At 38.8% G+C, this 22,973-nt stretch overlaps 1 long non-coding RNA gene and 1 other non-coding gene across 5 annotated transcripts in view; one reads left to right on the forward strand and one right to left on the reverse strand.

Annotated features, from left to right (window-relative positions):
• Window positions 1-22,973, reverse strand: part of LOC128315519 (uncharacterized) — a 283,478-nt gene that overhangs the window by 112,650 nt on the left and 147,855 nt on the right. For all 4 annotated transcript variants that reach the window (XR_008298333.1, XR_008298335.1, XR_008298334.1 and 1 more), the window contains one exon: window positions 22,232-22,335. This is a non-coding gene — a long non-coding RNA (uncharacterized LOC128315519). The remainder of the gene's footprint in view (window positions 1-22,231; window positions 22,336-22,973) is intronic.
• LOC113599044 (U6 spliceosomal RNA) lies at window positions 11,487-11,593 on the forward strand. Its single transcript, XR_003419781.1, has one exon. It is a non-coding gene; the product is annotated as a U6 spliceosomal RNA (small nuclear RNA).

Consider the following 22,973-nt stretch of genomic DNA (forward strand, 5'->3'; position numbering starts at 1 on the left):
AACAGCTGTGAAGACCTTTGAGAAAGAAGGCAACAGATGTATCCACAGTGCTTGAAACATGAGTAATACAAACACAGCCTCCCGAAACAGGTGAAGAGAAAACTGTGATTGAGTCATGGTCTATTTGGCACCTTCTCTTATTTTTACCTTAATCTTCCACCGCTCTTGTCCAACTTGGGCTTCCTTTCCTGGCATAATTAATCTAGACCATGCATGTATACTACCAAAATATAACCCTCCTTGGATATAACCTTTGGATCCCATGCTGAGATCCATTATATAAAACTAATGTACTCATGGGTACTAATGGGTTAATACTGTGACACCACCGGATGCCAACCCCCACACGGCGTTTCGGAAGTGTCTTAACCTGAGCAGTGCAATCCCTTAGTTGGAATTTTAGTTTCCGATTGATTGACAGATAAAATAACACCTGGGATAAAAAGGGCTTTTGGAACGCCCGAAATCAAACCAACTAGGAAAGTGCTTACTCAGACTTCGTGGGAAGTTTACTAAAACTATGATTTTGTTCAATGCCCAACAAAGAATCTAAAAAGACCAAAACAGGGAAGAAGAGAGATATTATAATGTTAATATCAGCTTTAGGGGCGAATTTTATCATTTACTATAATTACTTTATTTCCTGTGTATTAAAGTCATTCATAAGGAAATGCATCTGTGAGCCATGACTTCTGATCCAGAATAGGATTGAGAAAGCCCTTCGAATGCAGCTTCCATGCAGAAAACCAAGGGAATAATTTAACTGGAATTCAATGTGAAATTGATGGATTTTGGGGGTGATCATGGGGTTCGGAGTCAATGGGCAAGAAAGAATTCTTGAAGACGTGTTTGGTGCAAAAATGTGATTTTATTAAAGCACAGGGACAGGACCTGTGGGCAGAAAGAGAGCTGTACTGGGATTGTGAAGAGTAACTGATTATATACCTTCAGGTATGGAGGGAGTTAGGGACAGTGTAAGTCTCTAAGGAATTTTGGAAGCAAGGTTTCCAGGACCTTGAGGGGCTAGCTGATGTTAGGAAAATGCCATTTATTACTGTTTACTAAAACCTCAGTCATGAGACCCTTCAGATGTGTATCAGGGGCCATACGCTTGGAGTATAATTGCCAACATATACTTGGGGGTTAAAGATAAAGGACTTTTGCAAAGAAATTTTTATGTGTTTAAGGAGACTCACAGGATCCTGGGGGGTCAGGATAATGTTAAGCCAAGATTCCCTTTTGCCCGTAGCATCCAGGATGCAGTTGAGCTCCTAGCGAAGGTCAATCTGCCTGTTGCAAGGACTTGTCAATGGATTGTAGGCAGTAAGAGAATTTAATTTTTCATTTGCCTTTGTTACCCACATCACCGTGGCAAGCATTTAAACCCCTACATCTTGATGAGGGTGATATTAGGACTCCAGGAAAGGGAGTGTGTAGGTTACTGGAGATTAGGCTTTTGGTAAGATTGTCCTTTTCTTTGTTCTTAGGCAGCCAGAAGTGCCTGAGGAATATCACATATAACCCACCTGAGGTTAGGAGGGTTGGGGTTGTGCTAGCTTGTGCGTGGCCTTCAGCTGCCTTATGTTCCCTCATCAAAATGAATAGATTATCCTCCAAGATAAAGGCAGGTGAGAATTCTACAAATGAACAACCGATGCAAGCAGTTCTCCAAGAGGGAGGAAGGAAGGAAGGAAGGAAGGAAGGAAGGAAGGAAGGAAGGGAGAGAGGGAGGGAGGGAGGGAGGGAGGGAGGAAAGAAGGGAGAAGGGGGGGAAGGAATTCACATCTTAGAAATTAAAGCTGTTGGATGTTAGTTGTCTTCTAAGAGCAGTCAGCATTATCCATTTAAATAATTATAAAACAAGAGAGAGGTAAAATCAGGTTCAGTTTTGCATTTGTAGAGATGAAATAGAACTTTTTCTAAGAGAAGTTAATAAACTCAAGATCAGATATTAAAAAAGGCCCTTAGTTGGAAAGATGAAATATATGACACAGATTTGTTTGGGGAGTTGCTGTGTAAAGCCTCTGATGTTGGGCTAAGTAAAGGAAAATGTTGTTGGATCTTGAGTTTAATTTTTTAATTTTTTTTTTTTAGTGAGTAGAAATGAACTCATCTAAATAGCATTTCCTCTTTTGTACTTTGCCTAAACTATTCTTCTAAATTGTAATATTTAGCCATGCCAATTCCCAGAGATTCTCATATTTCTGTCTCAGTGCTGCTCACGAAATAAACAAAATTCCTACAAACTGGAGCTACAGCTTAAATAGATTTATACTATTAGTAAAACTATGGTGCAGTAAAGCACACAGCACAGGGAGCTGAGGGGGGTCTGCACTGTAGGCCCAGCTCTTCTTCTGGGTATCTGACAATGACTTCTCTGTGCCTAGGTCTTCTCCTGACTGAAACAAGAGAGGTGTAATAAATAACTCCTCACTTATCTTGCAACCAGCAGAATCTGTCTTTGTTACGTAAAAGTAGCCTGATCATGAATAACAATCTCAATAGCAGTGAGAAATGCACAGAGTCACGTTTCAACCACTGCAAGACTCTTGTGTTTTGAAGGAAAGCTTGGAAATCATATAAATGTGTCCCCCAACTCCAGTCAGAACTGGATCATAACCATTCACATATGCTTTTTCAGGCTCATCTTAAAGATTCGCCTCAAGAGGTGAACTTTACAACTTCTTCTGTAACCTTGAGGCCAGAAATTCTTCCTTGCTTCTGGTCTGACTTGCCTGGCTGGATTTTCAGCTTATTGTCATGTGTTCTGTCCCTAGCAGGGAGGGAACACAATTGGACTGACCATTTAAGTGCTATCTATTATTAATCTGAGCCATGGAAAATTTGTTTGTACTAGAGTTTCTGTGGTCTTACATTGCATACCAGTGAAATGATAGAACCTGATCCCCTGATGGAATGTTCTCTTGCAGGTCTAAAATGACTGGATGATAAAGCCTAACAGGCTGGCAGGAGCACTGAGCAGTTCTTGATAGGGGACACAGGGAAGGACATTGTTTCTCTTGCTGCCTAGTCTCCTAGCCTAATGCACAGTGGTTCTTGACATCATGCTCTCTAAAAACCTAAATTTGGAAATATGAAATCAATTCTTCTAAAATGAGATGCGGACTCAAGAAATTGTAAAGAAATGTTTAAAAGATGGCAAAATTTCTAGTAGTCCCCGGGGCTTAAAAGAGATAGGACAAATTGATGAAGGGGAACAAAATGATATTGTGTAGTCCCACCTCCAGCCTTCCAAAAGGTGAACTCTTAGGATGCCCATATTGTAGACAAGGCCGATGTAATGGAATAGGAACCCTACCAGAAACGGATGCACCAAGGAATAGGCAATGCTGACAATATAAGCTGTTTTAAGAAGGAACAGTGCAAGACGTCGAAAAGATGAAAGCTGGTTTTTGTGTGTGTGTGTGTGTTTTTTGTTTTTGTTTTTGTTTTTTTTTTTTGCTGACACTCAGAAAGTAACCAGAAAGAGCTTCCTTGTTCAGTTTCCCCATCCTGTGAGTTGTGTGGCTATCCTGTGAGAAGCCTGGAGGAGGGAACAGTGGTATCCCCCAAGGATGGGCTTTCCGGGCCTCTTCCAGAGCAGTCCAGGTTTGTGAATCAATGCCGGGGGTGGGCCCAGGATAGTTTTCCTTTCCCCACGGAGGCCATGATTAAGAAGGCATCTGTCTGTCAACAGAGGCTTTCAGCTGTATTTCCAGCCCAGCTTCCTCCCGACTGACTCATCCGGTGATGCCACAATCTAATGTTTATGACCTAACAGTCGATCACCATGGAAGTAGCACAAACCTTAGACTGTTGAGGAGCAAAACCAGCGTCGAGATGCTGGACGGTTTAGGAAAAGAAAACAGAAGCCCCTTATTCGTCGAGACCGCATGTTAGGACTGAACACCCGATTCCTCATGTGGGTACTTCCATCGGTTGCTAAAACTGATACTTGGATGCCTTTGTGCCTACTGGAGAACCCAAATAAGGACTCAGGGTGACCAAGTACAAACAAATGCCACGGCATTTAGAACTGAAGAGCGAGAAGCAGAAGGGAAAATGTGTATGTAGCAATTTAATGAGGTTTGGATTACAAATCCTGTTTCCTTACCTTTTTGCCAGCATGTGGCAATGGTTTTAAAGGAGAAAGAAAACGCGCTGGATGCCAGGAACAGACTAAGATCCCCCCCTAAAAACTCAACCTTACAAACAAGTCCTCTTGGTATATTCACTAACCAGGAGAGTCGGCATCAATTTGCTGCTTGTTTCGTGCCCGCCCCCCCCCCCATTACAATAAAAGCCACAATGAAAAAGGAAAGCCAAGGGCACAAAATAGCTCCTTTTTAGTACAGATCATTGTATCAAACGCTGGGAGTGGCAGGGGGTCCTGGCACAGATGTGGTAAGCAGAGGAGGGCAACAGTGTGGTCAAGGTGAAGTGAGTCTGCCTTCCTGGCCTGCCCTTCCCAGACTAATAATCAAAAAGAGCTGTCCTTCTCCAGCCCCGAACAGGCCTGTACGAACAGTGTCTCCCAGTAGTGCCTGTGGCTTACAAGTAATGTGAGAGTCTTTTTATAACTGTTGAGGTTCAATTTAAAAGGAAGTTCAGAATCAGCGGTGAAGGGAGGGGAATGTTGTGAACTACAGGCCATCTGAAATGGGGAAAATCATAAATACCAGAGTGTCTGATTATTTGAGCGTCTCTTGAAGTCGCATAATGAGCCTTCTTCATGTTCTGCTTTTCTGGACTTGGCTCTCCCTCTGACAAATTTGCAGGCATCAGGGTCTGTCTGGAATTCATTCCAAGTTGGAGGGATATTTTTTCCCTTGACATTTTGCAGCTGAGACAGCCCCGAGCAGGAAGCTGAGGAGCGTAACATTACCAAATATGTCCTTTCTCCTGCCCTTATATTTTATTTCCACAGGAAAAGAAGGCAGAAGAGGGCCAGTGAGAGCTGGCCAATGAGAAGGCGGCCACAGTGGTGGCCTCTACTGGCAGTCGGGAGATGGTCAGATGCCATTTTTCACAAAAAAAAGAGAAGCTATTCTAGGTACCACCAGTTGAAATGTGTGCTACGCTGGAGGAAGAAGTCTGAGTTTCCTACAAATTGCCCAGCTATTTCAGGGGACTTTTTTTATCGCCATGTTGGTCTCATTTTCCCATGGAGGCCTTGGTGACAAAAGCAGGCAGTGGGGTGTATTGCTAACATGGCTGTGCCTTTGACCAGATCACTTCACCTCCAGGGATTTCAGATACTTTCTTTGTAAAATGAACATTTGGATGCGATGATTTCCCAGATCTTTCCCGGTTCCCGAGACTAAAGTCTGCAGGCTAGTTTGATCACATGCCTCCATCACTAAAATACATTTGACTATCTACCCAGTTACATGTGTATGTGTATATGTGTGTGTGTATAGCTATATGTACTGCTTTATAACTATATTATAAGCTTATAAAATATATAAAAATATAAAATACAAAGTAAGGAGGAGATCAACTATGTAGATTCCAGTATTTTCTATTCAAACCTCAGTAGTTTATCTTAAACGTTCCCCAGGATCTCTTTGGAGATCACTGTTCTAAGCCACATTTCGGCTCTGCTTTTCTTTATGGGCGTTAAGACATTAAACTATCATTTCCACGGGGGGCTAAAAAAGAACATAAGTCAGTAAAGTGAGTGCAGACTGCAAACCTTCTGGCTGCATATTAAATTCATAAAGTTTTTTTAAAAACATAATCTTTTTTGGTTAATCTTGTCATACTACTTTTAAAAGAACAGCTACAGAGAAATTTCTTTACTGAGAAAAATGGCAATGTAAATTGGTTGAGAATGGCAATTGACAATCTTGAGTCAAGGAAATATTTGGGAGCAGTAGAAAACAGGGTAATCTTGGGGCGCCTGGGTGGCTCAGTCGGTTAAGCGTCCGACTTCGGCTCAGGTCATGATCTCACGGTCCGTGAGTTCGAGCCCCGCGTCGGGCTCTGTGCTGACAGCTCAGAGCCTGGAGCCTGCTTCGGATTCTGTGTCTCCCTCTCTCTCTGACCCTCCCCTGTTCATGTTCTGTCTCTCTCTGTCTCAAAAATAAATAAACGTTAAAAAAAATTAAAAAAAAAAAAAAAGAAAACAGGGTAATCTGGAGCATGTATGTCTCACTCAAAGACAGAAGCTGCTTTTCAGCTCCCGTGGGCTTTCGTCATGGGGAATGGTTCCCTACCGTTGCCAAATCTGACGTTTCAAAAGAATTGGAAGACCCAGATTTTAATGTGATATTAATTTCTCAAATTAACGTTGTTCAAAAATTTCAGAGCCAAGCATATGATAACCATGAGCTATCCTCAGCTAATGGGCAGGCCCTGGGTGATCTCTGATCTAATGCTCAGCTGATTTAGCTCTGTAATTTTTTGTGATAATATTGGCACTCTTTTCAGACATCCCAGTTCTGGGCAGGGTGGTTATGTACGTGTAAGAGAGAAAAACATAAAATGTCATTTCGTTAAGATCATAATGTTTTTCTGTCACCAACTTTTCAAAAGGAGCCACTTCTCGTCAACTCTTAAGGGCTCCCAACAGATCAGGGATCGATGTTGTTTAGTCATAAAAATAAGGAGAATACTACATTGCTTTTGATATATCTGTCACTTTTGCATATGGAAATATAATAGAAAAAAGTATTATCTTCAATTTTGAGGTTTTATTAGATCAGAGATTGGCAAACATTTTCATAGATATATTTCCGTAAATATCTAGGCTCTGTGGGCCAGATGGTTTCTGTTGCAACTACTCAGTTCTGTGTGGCTGAGCCTGGCTGAGTTCCAATAAAACTTTCTTTACACTAACAGACCATGGGCCAGGTTTTGCCGGCGGGCTGCAGTTTGTTAGCTCCTGTATTAAATCATTAGCTCTTCTAGGGTGTAACCTGCGTCTGATTCAACTCTGTATCTTCAGTCCATGCAATCTTGGCACAGAGGAGGCACTCCATGAATATGTGCTAAAATAAATTGAAGGGCGTGGAACTTAGCAGTTTATGTCAATAATAATTAGCTTCCCATTTGGGAGATAGAAAACCCACAGTGGAGTTTATGCATGGTGTTCATCATGAGGCTTACATCAGCATACGAATTCCCTCAGGGAATCTGTGGTTCATCCAAATGTTCTGAACAAGGGAAGGAGGTACTCAACCAGGCTGACGAAGCAACCTAAGTGACTGCTTAGACCCCACACAGACTGAAGACCAAACAGCAAGAGTAACAAAAAGACCCTCAGAACTGCATAGACAGTTCTTTCAAATCTTTCCTTTTAACAACTTTAAATGACCAAATACCAAGCACATATTGTGCTCTTACGCTATGGGACAGTGGTTCTCAAAATGTTGGTCATGGCCCAGTGGGCACATACTAAAAGGTTCCCCAAAACAATTCTTACTCTTTTCTTCCCATTTCTAAATTTTGTTTTTACGACTTGACGTATAACTGGCATATAACGTTAGTTTCAGTTATACAACATAATGATTCGACATTCATATATATTATAAAATCACCACGATAAGCCTGGTTAACATCCATATCGTCAGTTGTCATATATAGTTACAATTTTTTTTTCTTGTAATGAGAACCTTTAAGAGCTACTCTCTTTGCAACTTTCAAATAGGCAATATGGATTATTCATTAGAGTTGCCATGCTGTATATTACATTTTTCATGACTCATTTATTTTATAACTGGAAGTTTGTGCCTTTTGACCTCCTTTACCCATTTCTTCCATTCCTCAACCCCACCTATAGCAACCACCAATCTGTGCTCTGTATTTACGAGCTTAGTTTTTGTTTTTTTCAGATTCCGCATATAAGTGGGATCAGAGAATATTTGTCTCTCTTTTATTTCACTTAGCATAATACCTCAAGGTTCATCCATATCATTACGAATTCAAGACTTCCTTCTTTTTTGTGACTGAATATCATTCCATTATATACATATATTTCTTTCCTTTGTATACTCATTTTCTTTATCCATTTATCCACAGATAAACACTTAGACTATTTCCACATCTTGGTTAATTATTATTCTTACTATGAGTAATTCACCGAGATATCTATCTTTTTTTTGCTTATATTTGATTTATTTTTAGTGTCGGTTACAACTTCCTAAATGGATTTTATCACCCACCGGGTATGGTATTTGACAATCATAGAGCAGACTCATTCTTGAGCTAAAGGAATTTACACTCTAACTGGAGAGGTAAGAAATGTATATACCAACATCTAGGGAACAGTTTACCAGCAGATAAGTTACAGTGTCTGTGGCACTCGGGGCTCTTTGCTGGTGGTAGCTAGAGTTTTGGAAACCATAGATGAGTGGTGATATTGGTCCAGTCTGGAGACTTTACACATGGAAAATGTATCTGAAAGAAGTGGGGAGAAACGAGGGAATTGGGATAAGAAATAAGTCTTCCAAATAAAAGTCTTTAGGAAAAGAAATAAGTCTTCCAAATAAAAATGCAGCCGAGGGCAGTTTCTTTTCTCTTGATTCCATTTCCAGGATGAAGGAGGAGAGCCTGAATTAACATTTAGCAGGGATTTGTTTACTGCAACAAGATGTGAGAGGATTAAAGAAGAATGAGCGGTCTACATGATTCACTTCCAAAAACCAGATGGAGTTATGGGAGACAATGGTCTGAGACGAGTATGATTTTTTCCAAGTGAAGACAACTCTTTGGAGAAAGAAGAGGACAAAATTTGAAGACTGGGGAGATCAATCTACACATGCAGTTAGAAAAACGTGATGAAGTATTTTTTGTTGACTATTAATAGTTTTAAGTTAGGCAGAGACAGAGCACAGTTTCCTTTGGTTGGGAGCCCCTCGTTTTTCGAATCTGTGGTTGTTTTGAGTAGATAATGAGGAAAAGAACCAGGCTAGGTAGTCAAATGGTCCAGCAGATTAATTACCTTTGATAGCCACATTTAGGTTATGAATTAAAACACATAGGGGTGTCTGGATGGCTCTATCAGTTAAGCGTCTGACTCTTGATTTTGGCTCAGGTCATGATCTGGCAGTTCATGGGTTCAAGCCTGCATTGCGCTCCATGCTAACAGTGTGGAGCTTGCTTGGGATTCTCTGTCTCTCCCCTCTCTCTGCCCCTCCCCTGCTCTCTCTCTCTTTCAAAATAAATAAAGAAACTTAAAGACATATTGATTACAAGAGTGAAGAGGCAAGGAGTGGAAGGGATGAAATTGGCAGAAGGGCCCAATAATCAAATATATAAAGCAATTATGATGTAGATTTTCATCAACATGAGGAAACTAGAAAGCAAGGGACCCTTGTAGAAGAGTTTGAATGTGAGAACCAAGCCAAGTTGAAAAAAAGAAATAAATAGAAATGCCTACAAAATAGTTTGGGACAGATAAATTTATCTGCCCAAGAAAGACAAATATATTTGAGAATCAGAAAACAAAGGACTGTATAGTATAGTTTAAGAGCAAAGGAGACAAGACATAGAGACAATAGAGGCTTAGGCTGAAACTAGAAGAGGACGAAATAATGTAAATAGATATTGACTTTCATTTTTATGTATGATTCTAATTTTATAATAAGAAAAAATCATAACAGTAACAAATATTTAAAGATCTCATTTTCACTTTGACAATTCTACAGTGAGGTTTCCAGTCCAACGGGCTTTATGAAATAAACAAACAAAAGAAATACAAAGACAATAGTGAAGTAGAAGAGATGATGTTCTATTACACAGATTACGGCATCCTGGAAATCAGTAGTCTGGTTTACAAGACGCTTAAAGGAGGGTGTCTCTAATTATCTCCCAATGATGTAAACTGCCTAATTTTCCTCAAAATATAATTAATTTTAAACCACGTTTAAAAAGTGTTGGATGCTATAAATACATCTAATGCTACTAAGTTTATCAGAAACCAGCCTTCATTTACTTTACTGACATAATACACTTCATACAACACATGTATGAAAAACCTGATGTACTTTTAAAGCCGTATTATGCTCTTTATTCAAGTTTTTCATTTTCCAAGGGGTTTATCCTATGTTTCCAAGCATGTTAAGAATAAACAGAATCTTTAGCAGTGATATGTTCAACGTTATGGTTTCAAGGGCAGGGCTTTTTCAGCTTGGTTTCTTCAAAGAGCTACTCAAGATTCCTTAACTTTCCTTCAGAAGAGAAGGCCTAAAGCTTTATCCCAAAACTAGTTAAGAAATAACAAGAAACAAAATCAAGCAGCAACACAGGTCCATATAGTTCTGGACCTCCAAGAAAAGGAGAAGGTAGGGGCTCCCATCCTGGAATTTGGAAGCTCGGGGTCCTTGTTAGTGGGGAGGCATCCTGGAGGATGACTCATTAAGAGATTAGTAAAATAAAAAGGAGTAGCAGGAAGCACAGACTACCCACCCTAGCTGTGGGACTCTTCCTTCAAGGTGGGGTCCCCTCTTCGTCATTCGTACTTGAGGACAAACCACTATCTTCTCTCTACTGTGGGCAACTAATAGATGGCTTTTACTTTCTATTATAGTAAAATTCAGGGGGCACCTGGGTGGCTCAGTTGGTTGAGCATCCGACTTTGGCTCAGGTCATGATCTCGCGGTTCATGAGTTCAAGCTCCACAATGGGCTCTGTGCTGACACCTCAGGGCCTGGAGCCTGCTTCAGATTCTGTGCCTCCATCTATCTCTGCCCCTCCCCAACTTGTGTGTGTGTGTGTGTGTGTGTGTGTGTGTGTGTGTGTGTGAGATTGCGCGCACGCTCACGCTCTCTCTCTCACTCTCTCTCTCTCCAAAATAAATAAACATAAAAAAATTAGGAAAATTTTTCCTGGGCACTACATCAGCTCCCAATGTAGATTTAACACATTTTGTTATGCATCTCTGCTCTCCTTATTGTCATTTATTTACAGAGGTAAATTCATTATGAACATATTTATTATATACATTTGTGTATGGTGTGTGTATACAAGCAAACAGACGAATTTTGACATCATATTTCATTATCTCCACACATAATTCATACACAATATTTCTGAAGTCCCACTAAATGGTGAGTGCAGTTATTATAAAGTGTTGTGGACAGCAAACAGTGACCTTTAAAAATGAAGATTTCCCTAAGTGTTTCTCCACACAAGACCCAAATTTATTCTGCATGTGTTCTATACCAGAACTCCTGGGATGAAAATCTCAGTGAAAAAACTTTGTAAGATGCAGAACACAAAAATGACTGATTTTCTTCAGGAAAAGAAAATCCTCTTTAGAAAGGAAACTACATCACCAGAACCAAAGGCATGTGACAATATTTTCTGAGTGAATAGTTGAGATATTTTCGGGCTAACACGACATTACGTCCTTTCCTTGTTGAAATGTCACAACTAGGAAGGCAGGTCACCTAACCCTGGTCGCTTGGATAGTGCTGGGTCAAGTGTGTTCAGACAGACCCAGGAGTAAGGGTTGCAGGACACAAATTAAGAGTTAAATTGGAGTGCTCACTTAAGCAGAACATATACTAAAATTGTAATGGTACAGAGAATATTAGCATGGCTCGTGCACAAGGATGACACACAAATTTGTGAAGCATTCCACGTTTTTTTCATGTTTTCTGCATATTAAAAAATCTGATTTGTACCAATTGGTAAACTACTTAATGCCTATAGAACTGAAAAGAACAAAAGTAAAATTGAAGGCCAACATACCATATGTCCTAATATTTAAGTTATAAATCCAGCTAAGACACTCTAAAAAATATGTTTTGTTCTCTTACTTTGACATGTGCAACTGTCATAATGACAAAATTGGAAATGTGGTCAAGTCTACGGTTTTAACATGACTGGAAGTCAGAAAATTATCAAAGACAAGCACCTTAAGTTTTACACATCTCAGTGTTCACATCTGTGTTCTGTTGATGGTCTAATGATATTTGGATGACTAACACAATGGGTATAGAAATTTAATATCAACAGAAGAGTCATATCAATTTTTTAACCTTGCAAAATGTTCCACAGCCACAATATGTATGCGTGTGCTACGAATACCACACTAGTTTGGGAATATCTCTGGAAGCATGAATCAGAACACAAAAAAAGAGCAAGAACAATGGTTGCTCATCACTACTGGAAGAGCACACTTTGTTATGAAAGAACGAATATGCATTTATAGTATCTGCAAGGAGGGATTTGATAAATCACTCAATATATATTATTGTCTTAAGGGTTTCTGCTGTTCAGATCCTGCCTTCTTACCAAAGTGGTTTCTCTGTCCAACAGCAACAGAGTCCTAGGTACAGTCACTTTTTCTAGGACACAGGGCACAAGATAGGCACGAACATTTCCCTGGAGCCTCAACAATGTGGGTCACAACGTGAATATCTATGGTTATAGGTTGTACTGTGTCAGTACTGAGTACTCTATCCACAGTAAGGGCACCCATGTCTCCTTACAAAATTCCTTTGCCATGTGTTTGTGATATGCAGGGCTTGAAGGGCAAGACCCAGGGCAGGAACCCTTTTACTTGCATATGAAGGCAGTGCTGGATTCAGGTTATTTCCCAAGCTCTTTCATAGATGTGCAGAATCTAAACAGGCTTAAGGCATGAACAAGCTTCCACAGAAAGGTCTTATAATGGGGTTCCATGGCAGACTAGAATCTGGCAACTGTATGTACCTACCACATCGTATTACCAAGGTGGCCATTGCCATGAACACAGTTGTAGCTTCACTTCTAGCAAAAGGGCTTCAGTGCTTTTTTTTTTTCTTTCTCATGAACATTGTCAAGTCAATTCCAGGGGAAATCAGGTTTTCTCCAGTGTTTTGTTTTGTTTTCTTACGAGAATTCCTGATCCAACTGAACTTGACAACTCCTTGATCTTGAGTCCTGTTTTCTCTACATCCTTTCACCCAAAAAACCCCTCTGTCACCACTGGTTTAGCTCTAGTTTAATTACAAGCATTTCAATTTCTGATCCATCAAAAGTCTGGTCTTCCCCAAGTATGCATTTCCCACTCCAGTCTCATAACACTTTACAGGCTCTGAACAATGGCTATCTGTTCCTTCCTGCTAGGTTTCCAGAAACAGGCTTTAGAGAGCTGCCATGTGTTTATCTTTCTTTACACTCCAACAAGCACCCCTCCGTGACTCACACACAGAGAAAGCCAAAATCCCTGAATGGTTGTTTATTCTCACCAGCTGGATAACCCTGCACGTGGCTCTCAGCATGGACAAGGATTAGAGACACTGGAGAAGTGTGTCATGTCCATTTAAGTACACACAAAACTGCATCCACTTGTGCTTTGCTTAGATCCTTTAAGGAATTCAGAGTTAACCATGAAACTCAATTGAGCTTGTCATCTTTGTTTTTCCCCATTTATGCCCAAATGGGAGAGGAAGGATCAGGTAGGGTGTCCAAGAGAAATACAAATACAATGGGGAATTGTCATTTTCAAGTGCTTACAGCATAGTATTCTGTCTTTAGGACTGCCGCTCTGTGGATATGTAGCACATGACTCTTGATGGCATGATTAGATCAACTAGTTATATACCTGCTTCAAAAAAGATGGACAATCCTGTATCCTAATCATGAATATATGTGAGCTCTAGGAATTGCTCAGTATAGAGCTCCTCGGTCATCTCATTATTTCCTGCCTTGTTTTGTGGAGTTTTATCCCATGCATGCACCACTTAGTATTCAGCAACAGACACATGTTAGATTTCAGTTATTTAAGGTTCATCTAGTGGGATGTCCAATAGGCATCCTGGATATGTGACCCAAAGATGAGAATGTTTGGAGATATGGAGGTCATCAGTGTATGACCCTTGAAGCTGTGGTTATGGAGAATATTGCTCAGGAGAATAAGCAAGGATTAAGGGGCATCAGTGCTATTGGGTAAAGAGTGAAAAATAGCTAACAAAGGAGTCTCACATGGCATAGTTAGAGAAGAGGAGATCAAAAAGAAATTGATCTCTCAGATGTCGTTTTGTTTATTGGAGATATCCATCAGCATTGGTCTCAAGGAAAATATACTGCTCTCCTTGTAGAGGGTAACAATTTTGGCCTGCCTCTTCTTCTCAGACATCTGAAGAAGGCTTGGTAGGACCACGATAAATCATGGGGACTAGCCTATGAAAAAAGGAGCACACACTGGATGAAAATGGAGACGCTTGTGGAAACAGATGGGGCTCAAGAATTTAATGCAATCAAGTCATGTTCACTCTTGTTAACCTCGGTTATGCAACACTGTTGTTTAGCGCTTTTTTTTTTTAATTTCCAAAGTAATATATAAAGGAATCCAAAACAAAAACATAAAGATTACAGCTCTTTAAAATAAAAAGCTGTAAGTAGAAATGTATGTAGTTTACCAATAGTATTAATAATTTTTAAAGGTACTTCTCTGAGTTTGACAAGTTTATACAACAAAGCTAAAGAGCAACAGTATATTTTTCTCCGGGGAACCTCTCCTCTAAGTACTCAAGAAATGTAACCAGAAATTGCCATTAAGAGAATACTGATTTGGTGATTCCTTAGTGATTTTTCTTTATAGGATCACTAATGTTTCCAAAACAGCCAAACTCAGAAACTTCAATGCCATAGCACAAAACTTTTAAAGAAATGAAGTTTTGGGTCAGGTTCAAATAGGCTTAGAGGAGTACTATTTTCCTAAACTAAACAATAAAGAAAGTTATCTCCTTTGATCGTCAAACACAAACTGAAGTTTCAGGCTTTGACATACAATTTGGCAACTGTAGATAGATGCAGCCAATCAAATTAAAGCCTAGACAAATTCAATATTAATTGCCTTGAAATATACATGTAAGGACAATCAACATTAGAAATAAATTGTATTTGCATATGTAAGTTTGGGGGCTGTTATTCTTTAGAAGTAAACACTATGTGTAGGATTACAAGGATTTAATGAGAGAATGCACATAAAGTGCCCCAGGGCCTGGCATCTAGAAACACTGAAATGAGAGCTATCATTATTCTGACATCATGATTCCAGCCAGCCAATTCCATTATGTTATCCTTATTATAAATCCTGTGAGATTTTATTTTTGCTTTCACTGGTATGCTCTAATGAGCTGTCTATAAAGATGGGTAACATCAGTAGTCTATGTGAGTTTAGGAAGGGGTAGATGAAATTTAACAAACAGAAAGTCTCTCCCTCAATGGTCTCAGTATTGAGAATGGGTACAGAGATGTTGAGGCTAATGACTGAAGGCTCTATAAAGGTTAATGAATGAGGCTCTATGAAGATGTTGCAATTACTAATGTTAAGGGTTCCCACCTATCTGAACCACTGTGCCCAGAATGTGTCCGAGGAAGCCAGCTCTCCTTGACAGCTCACTAACCAGTCTCCTCTAACTGTCTCTTTCCAAAGAGTAAAACAACTTGTCATCTCTTCAGGCTCATTATAACTCCCTCTTCTGAACCCTTTGTACTGTTAGCCTCTATAGCCTTCTCTTTATCCTTACCCTGTTTAATCTCAATTCTAAATGAGATGTTCTTTTTTCCGATAAAAGCCTAGAAATACTAAAATAGCTTCGGAATATACATCAGTTTGGGTCACAAAAATCCTATAAATTCTGCTCTACTTCATTTTAATTTTCAGGTTTTTTTCCCCTTGTGAGTCTCCTACAAGGTTTGGTAAAGGTTGAATGCTTAGCGATTTACCAATAACATTTATTGAAAGAATGTTGACCATCATACCTCAGTGTCTTTGTGGCCCTAATGTTTCTGAATGTCCATTAAATTTGGTTGCTTCCATGCTCAGTTCCAGGCACCCTCATCTTTTCCAGCATATTATCTCTCTGGACAATGCCATCCTTCCACATATTTCAGTTATGATCTATATGCTGACGACATATATGCTTCAGTATTTTTCCAGTCTAGTCCAGTATCTACAGCACAAAGTACATATTACCAATTATCTTACTGCTCTTGGATATCCCACAGATACTTTGACCCTGACCCAATCATCTTCCTCCAACAGCTCAGTTCTCTATACTTCTTCTATCTTCAGTGGAATCACTGAATTAGTCCACCCAGAGTCCAAACCAGTCAGAAAAACATTGCTTCTGTTTTAACCCATATGTCCAGTCCAGATCTACTGATTTTACCTCAAGTATTTGCTTAGCTTCTCCATCTGTCTACAACACCATTGCCTTCCCTAGTCTTAGTCACTAGGATCTCTAAACTAGCTTCTTTTAAGGAGCCTCATAATTGGTCTCACTGACCTGTCTTGCCCTTCTTTCTCTACCCTCTAGTCATTATGATCTTTCCAAGCATCTGTGATATACAATAACAGAGAGTACAAAAACGGGATTCATGTCTATTGAGAAGCAATACTGAGGGGTTTATTAGAGTTGTGATAAGATTCATCAGGTCATTTGGGGTCCAGGAGAAAAATTAGCTCAGATTCACTGAGGGCTCTTCTTATAACTACTTATAATATGGACAGAAATGATGAAGATGATGATAAGGAAAATAAAAAGAAGACTTGTAGGTTCTTAATGCAGAGACCATTGGGGATGTAAATAAATTGGGAAGTAGTGGGGTTAGGCTCACAGAAACCAATCTATCTTTTGTAGCTGGATCCAGAATGGGTGAGGAGGCCAGAACAAATCTGTATCCAAATACACAGCATTCAGGCAGGTATCACTACTCAGGAATCCTGACCTCCCAGTGGGTCCTTAGAACAGAAGAGAGGTCAGCAGGCAGTACATATAAATAGGTGAGGACAGCATTCTTGTCCTGGATGTCTGATAAATTTGGAGGCGTAACAGCAGCGGGTATTATATAGATAGGTAGAGTCACAGGGTCAGAGCAAAGCAGGCTAAGACTTAAGGCAGGGCTATACTTAGAGCAGAGGTGTGGACATAGAGAATAGAATAGAACTACAATTAAAAAACTAATGCAAAGCTAAGTTGTAAATATTGAGCAGACAGCTCACTTTAGATGCACTGGATACAGACCGGATGAAAAAGTGGGCCTGGTCTAAAGATAGTAGACCTCAGCGCCTGCAGCTGGATAGAAGTGGATCGAAGAGAGACTGGTGGAGTACCAAATCCACTATTAAGTCCAATCAACGTTTCTTGAAAGCCAAGGCATAAAAGACAATTTATTGTCTTAATGTGTCAGGCCCTGCCTGGGGTTAAGTACTTCACATATTATCTTCCCATTAAATTCCTACATGTTAAACATGACCTACATACACTTCCATGACTTTCTGACGTTTTTCATCGACCATGCAAATAGGCTGTACTGATTTAGAGTAACATGGCAATACTAATCAATGTTGTCTTGGCATCTAGAAAAATGGCTGGCAGTAAGGACAAGCGAAATGTCCTCTGAATAGCTGCTATGTTACTCAAAAAGCAAGTGAGAGAGGAAGTCAAAATACAAAGTCACACCAAAAGAGGGATCAGTCCTCAAAATGTGACTTCCAGATCCCCTAAGCTTCCGGAGACCTATCAGGGGTCTGCAATGTAAAAATTATTTTCTTTATAATATTGATATAATTTGCTTCTTACATTGTGGTGACATACTCACAGTGCAAAAACCATAGAGTTAAAGCTTCTTGTGCTTTACCACGACTCAAAGGGAACAGACTCAAACTATGCTAGTAATGATTCTACCCTCACTGCCATGCTCTTGCAGTTTTGCTTTGTCTTTTTGAGAGAGAGAGAGAGAGAGAGAGAGAGAGAGAGAGAGAAAGAGAGCACAAGCAGGGGACGGGCCGAGAGAGAGAGAATCCCAAGCAGGCTTCATGTTCAGTGCAGAGCCTGACCCAGGGCTCAATCCCACAACCCTGGGATCATGCCCTGAGCTGAAATCAAGAGTTGAGCACTAGAGGGTATTACACTAAGTGAAATTAGTCAGTCAGGGAAAGACAAATATCGTACGACCTCACTCATATGAGGACTTTAAGACACAGGACAGATTAACATAAGGGAAGGGAAGCAAAAATAACATAAAAACAGGGAGGGGGAGAAAACATAAGAGACTCTTAAATATGGAGAACAAAGAGAGGGTTACTGGAGAGCTTGTGGAAGGGGGGTGGGCTAAATGGGTAAGGGGCATTAAGGAATCTACTCCTGAAATCATTGTTGCACTATATGCTAACTAACTTGGATGTAAATTATAAATAAATAAATAAATAAATAAATAAATAAATAAATAAACAAACAACAAAAAAAGAATATTCACACACACACACACACACACACACACACAAAGAGTTGGGTACTCAACCAACTAAGCCACCCAGGTGTCCCACTTTTGCAGTTTTTTTTCAATCTAGTTTTGCTTAAAATTTTTAATGAAACAGTAAAAAGAATTAATGTTATTAATTCTAAACTTTTAAATACATATCTTTTTAACATTATGTATGATGAAATGGGAAATATGCATAAAGCACTTCTGCTAAAATGTAATGGCTGTCTTGAGGAAAAATATTTTGTGATCTTTTTTGAGTCAGAACTGTACTAACAGCTTTTTTTCAGGGAACATGATTTTCATTTAAAAAACTGACTGACAGACAAGCTATAGTTATTCACAGTTGGAAATTTATCAGACATTTTCTCAAAAACGAATTGAAGTGATCTTATTACTCCAGGGAAAACAACTGACAGGTTTTGATACCAATGATAAAATCAGAGCAAAAGTGAAGATTAGGATTTTTGGTAAATTTGTCATCTTGTGTTGGATACTTCTCAATACATTAAGACTTCTGATGAGATGGGTGGTGCTATTAACAAATGCCGGATACACACACACACACACACACACATATATATGTATGTATGTAAACATGTATGTATATGTGTATACATATATATGTATAAATATAATTTTTAAATAACATTTATAATTTTAATATACTCATTTATACAAAAATAATGAAATGTGTCAATACTTGTAAGATCTTCATAATCCTATTAACTAATATGTTCAAAAGGATATATGTGTGATTCCATAAAATAAAAGATACAGTCAAAACACATGACAGAACAGATTTTAAAGTAAGAGTATGAAAGTTCATTGATATGGCTTAAGATTTTCGCTCTTAAGAAATGACCACTTCTTGATTTTTGCTATAATATCAGAGAAGAATATCCATGACTACATAAAAGCACTATTAAAATACCCCTCCCTTTTTCCAACTACATATTTGTGTGAGGGCAGATTTTCTGCATATACTATAATTCAAAGCAACATATCATAACAGATTGAATGCAGATGCAGATATGAGTATCCAGCTCTCTTCTATTGATATAGACACTAAAGTGATTTGTAAAAATGTATAACAATGTCACTCTTCTTACTAATTTTTTTGTTTGGGAAATATAGTTATTTTTCATAAAGATATGTTATTTGTATGTAATAGATTTATGATTTTTATTTAAAACTTAAAAAAATTAAGTTTGATTTATTAGAAAGAGACAGAGAATCCCAAGCAGGCTCTGCACTGTCAATGCAGAGGCCTACGTGGGGCTCAAACTCAGGAACCGTGAGGTCATGATCTAAGCCAAAATTAAGAGTCGGATGCTTAACTGACTGAGCCATCCAGGCACCCCATGATTTTTATTTTAAGTGTCAACCAGGAAACACTTTTTCTTTTCTTAGTGTTAACATCTAATATGGATAGATATAATAGCAATAAATATAAACCCACATAAACAAAAGCTCTTTGGGGTTTTCAACAACTTTTAATATTATAAAAGGATATTGAGGGCAAAAATGTAAGAACCATTACCTTTAGGCAGTAAATTCATGAAGGCTAACCAACATGGCTGGCAATCAGCAGCTGGATGGCTCAATTTGAACAATATGAACCAATTTGAACCATTTGAACAAAATGAAGGAAGGACCTGCAGGAGTACTGTTGAAAAATTAAGGACGGTCTCCATAATTATGGGAAGTCAGTAGAAAGTGCTCAATCCTCTCATCCAGCTGCTAGACCTCTTTAACCCCTTCACATGACGAAGAACATCAATATGGCACCACTTCCAAGCACAGCAACCACCGATACATAAACAACTTTCTGATGCTTTTAGGAAAGTCAAAGGATGGGACAGAGCTGTCAGCAATGTTTACATGGGGAGAAGTCTCTCTCTTTCTTGTAGGGTAAAAGAGTTTTGATTTTGCCAGTAATGCGCAGAAGGTGGGGGAGTAGAAGCTTTATGTGAAATGGTACTCTCTTCCAAAAGCTTCAGGACCAAAAGTGGAGTTGGAAAATGGGAAAAGGGAAAATGGAGGCAATGATCCATGGGCTAATATTTCAGAGCCCAGAGATGTAAAATACATTCTCTAAACTCAGTGATACTGTGTTAGTGTTCTATGTCATCAGATTATAACTGCCTGGAGTAAATTTTTAAGTGTGCCATTTACAACAGTTACCAAAATGAGTGAAAGTAGTCTTTTTTATTTTTATTCAATTTAAATTGTGTATGTAAATGGTATTTCTTGGAGAAAGTTTCAGAAACTACAGCAATCTTTCAAGCCAGATGGCCATTTTATACTACTACCAGTTCAATTCCATATAAACACTAGACAATGTTTGAGCTGCATCTGCAATAAATCTAAGAAAATAAATCAAGGTTATTGAAGATCAGGCCCATTTATATTCTATTTGACTGTCTTGTTTTTCAGCTCATGCATATTAACAGTATGATGTGAGTGTGAATTTACTGAAGCACAAGTCAAAACCTGGGATTTGTGTTGTAACTGTGATGCCTAACAGACTCGCCAAAACTTGTACTGACTGAAACGCACAGCTTTTTCTTTCTAAGCATATCCAGCAGTCCTGGATATTTGGATGTATCTACTTTCAAGTTTCTGCAAAGATATTCCCCTTTTATGAATAATTGTCCTTTCTATGCAAGTAAGTGAAAAGTAAGATTGTTTTCTTCAGAACAACAGCAAGGCAACCCATTATAATAATCCAGAAAACCAAGATGTCAAAAATCTGATGAGATCATTTATTTGGTGAGGTCCTATTATGCACCCACCTCCCTATATGGGTGATCTTAGCAGCTTATTTTCACTTGGCTCTTAGTTTTCCCATAGGGCATATTCTTTAAAAGTACTTGCATTTTGTTTTGTTTTAGGCTATTTTGCTTTTAGTTTTAACAGCCCACTCCCATGCTTGTTTTCTGAGTCCTAGGTTCCAAAGCTGTCTTGGGTATCTGACACTAAGCAGAATATTACATTTTAGAATCCAAAGGAACAAAATTCTTACTGTTTTGCAGAATGGGTAAGAACAAAGAAACTAATTTCCAGATCATTTAAATATATATACTTTCAGAGGTATTATGTTCTCCCAGATAAAGTATTCTCATTTTTATTCATATTAATTTCTGAAACAGAGACTAAAATATCTCAAAAAGCTTTCCAAGAATGTTATCTTTTACACTCAACTCAAACATTCTTTGCCAGCTCCAGAGCTCACAGAGCTTATTTTACGAAAGTAAGTCCTGAATGAATGAGGCGTATGAATCAAAGCACTTAGGTAGAATTTAGCCATTTAGCCCACATATGTGTTTTTCTCATCCCTACTTTAACTCACTTATCTGCATCAAAAACATGATATGTGAAAAGAAAACACAGTTTCCATTGGTGGACCCTTATGATTCTGTCCAAATGACTCACTGATCAGTAGACTTCATTTACCTTCTACTTCTATTCTAACTCTCCCCCCATGAATCTTTGATATTAGCAAAATTTCCTTCTATGATATATTCTTCATGAAAACTTTCTTTACACTCGTGTTTTATCAGATCGTGTCAGTTAGTATCCTGAAGTTCTAGGAAGCTGTATCTACTAGTAAAAACCCTTTGTAAATCACCAACATTTTCCCCTTTCACCACCTGAAAAGCCTGAGGCAGGAGGGCATGCTTAGAGATACATGGCAACACATGCATCTGTGAGCTTTTAGCTTCGGCATCGTAAAGAATTCAGACATGGGGAAATATTTCAAAGAAATTGTGTCGTCTTCTGGAAGAGACTTAGCTCTTATCGCTCACAAGGTATTAAAATGTTCTCTGTCACTTTTCTTATCAAAAAAGTATTGAGCACCCTCCATATTCCATCCAGGCTTGTAGCTGGACTCCAGGAATGCAAATATAAACAATATGAACAAAATAAGAGTCCCTGATCTCAAGATGCTCAGAGGCTAGTAAACAGGGACACACTGAAGATAATCCATGTAGGTTGGGAATATACCGCATTCACTCACACATATTGAGATCCTCCTATTGCACTCACTGTGTTGATCATGACAGCAGAAGGGAACTCAGAGGAAAGGCCATTAGCCCAAGTAGAGATTTCAGGAATGTCTACCTGGAAGAAATAACATTTAAAATGTTGTTATACAGATGATGGCAAGGGCATGGGCATTCTGGATAAGTGAAGATCATAGTCAAAAGCAGAGTCATAGGAAATGTCGTAGACAATGCAGGAACCTATTTGCTATTTCTATTTGCTATTTCTAGAACATTAAATGTTAGGACTAGAGAAATGACAGATGAGATTGGAGGTCTATGAAGGAGAAAGAGCTAGGTTGGAAAGAAAGACCCCATCTTTTCAAAGGCCTCCTGGCTAGGAGAAACTTAGAAAGCCTGAAGGTATTCTCTCAGCAAAATATTATAAACTCATTAGGTTAATTTATTACTACTGTACAGAATTTGGGTTAGAACTTCATATCATCTGGTATAGACAGAAAAAGCAGGTTAGATTTATACTATGGGCGAAAAAAAAACCAGGATGGTTAGCTGGACTGAAGGACTGAGTTTTTCACAGACATACAGAACACAAATTAATATATACATACAAACCCTGGTGTATCATTTATTTGTATTAGCCAAAAAAATTTATTTAAAATGTAGTGTGTCTAAAGCCACTATCCAGATCATGATTACCCCGAAAGTGAGTGAAAACAATCTAATCAGTTTAAACCCAAATCCTGCTCAGTTTAGTTC

The sequence above is a fragment of the Acinonyx jubatus genome, chromosome B2 (genome assembly GCF_027475565.1).
Source record: "Acinonyx jubatus isolate Ajub_Pintada_27869175 chromosome B2, VMU_Ajub_asm_v1.0, whole genome shotgun sequence".
NCBI lineage: Eukaryota > Metazoa > Chordata > Mammalia > Carnivora > Felidae > Acinonyx > Acinonyx jubatus.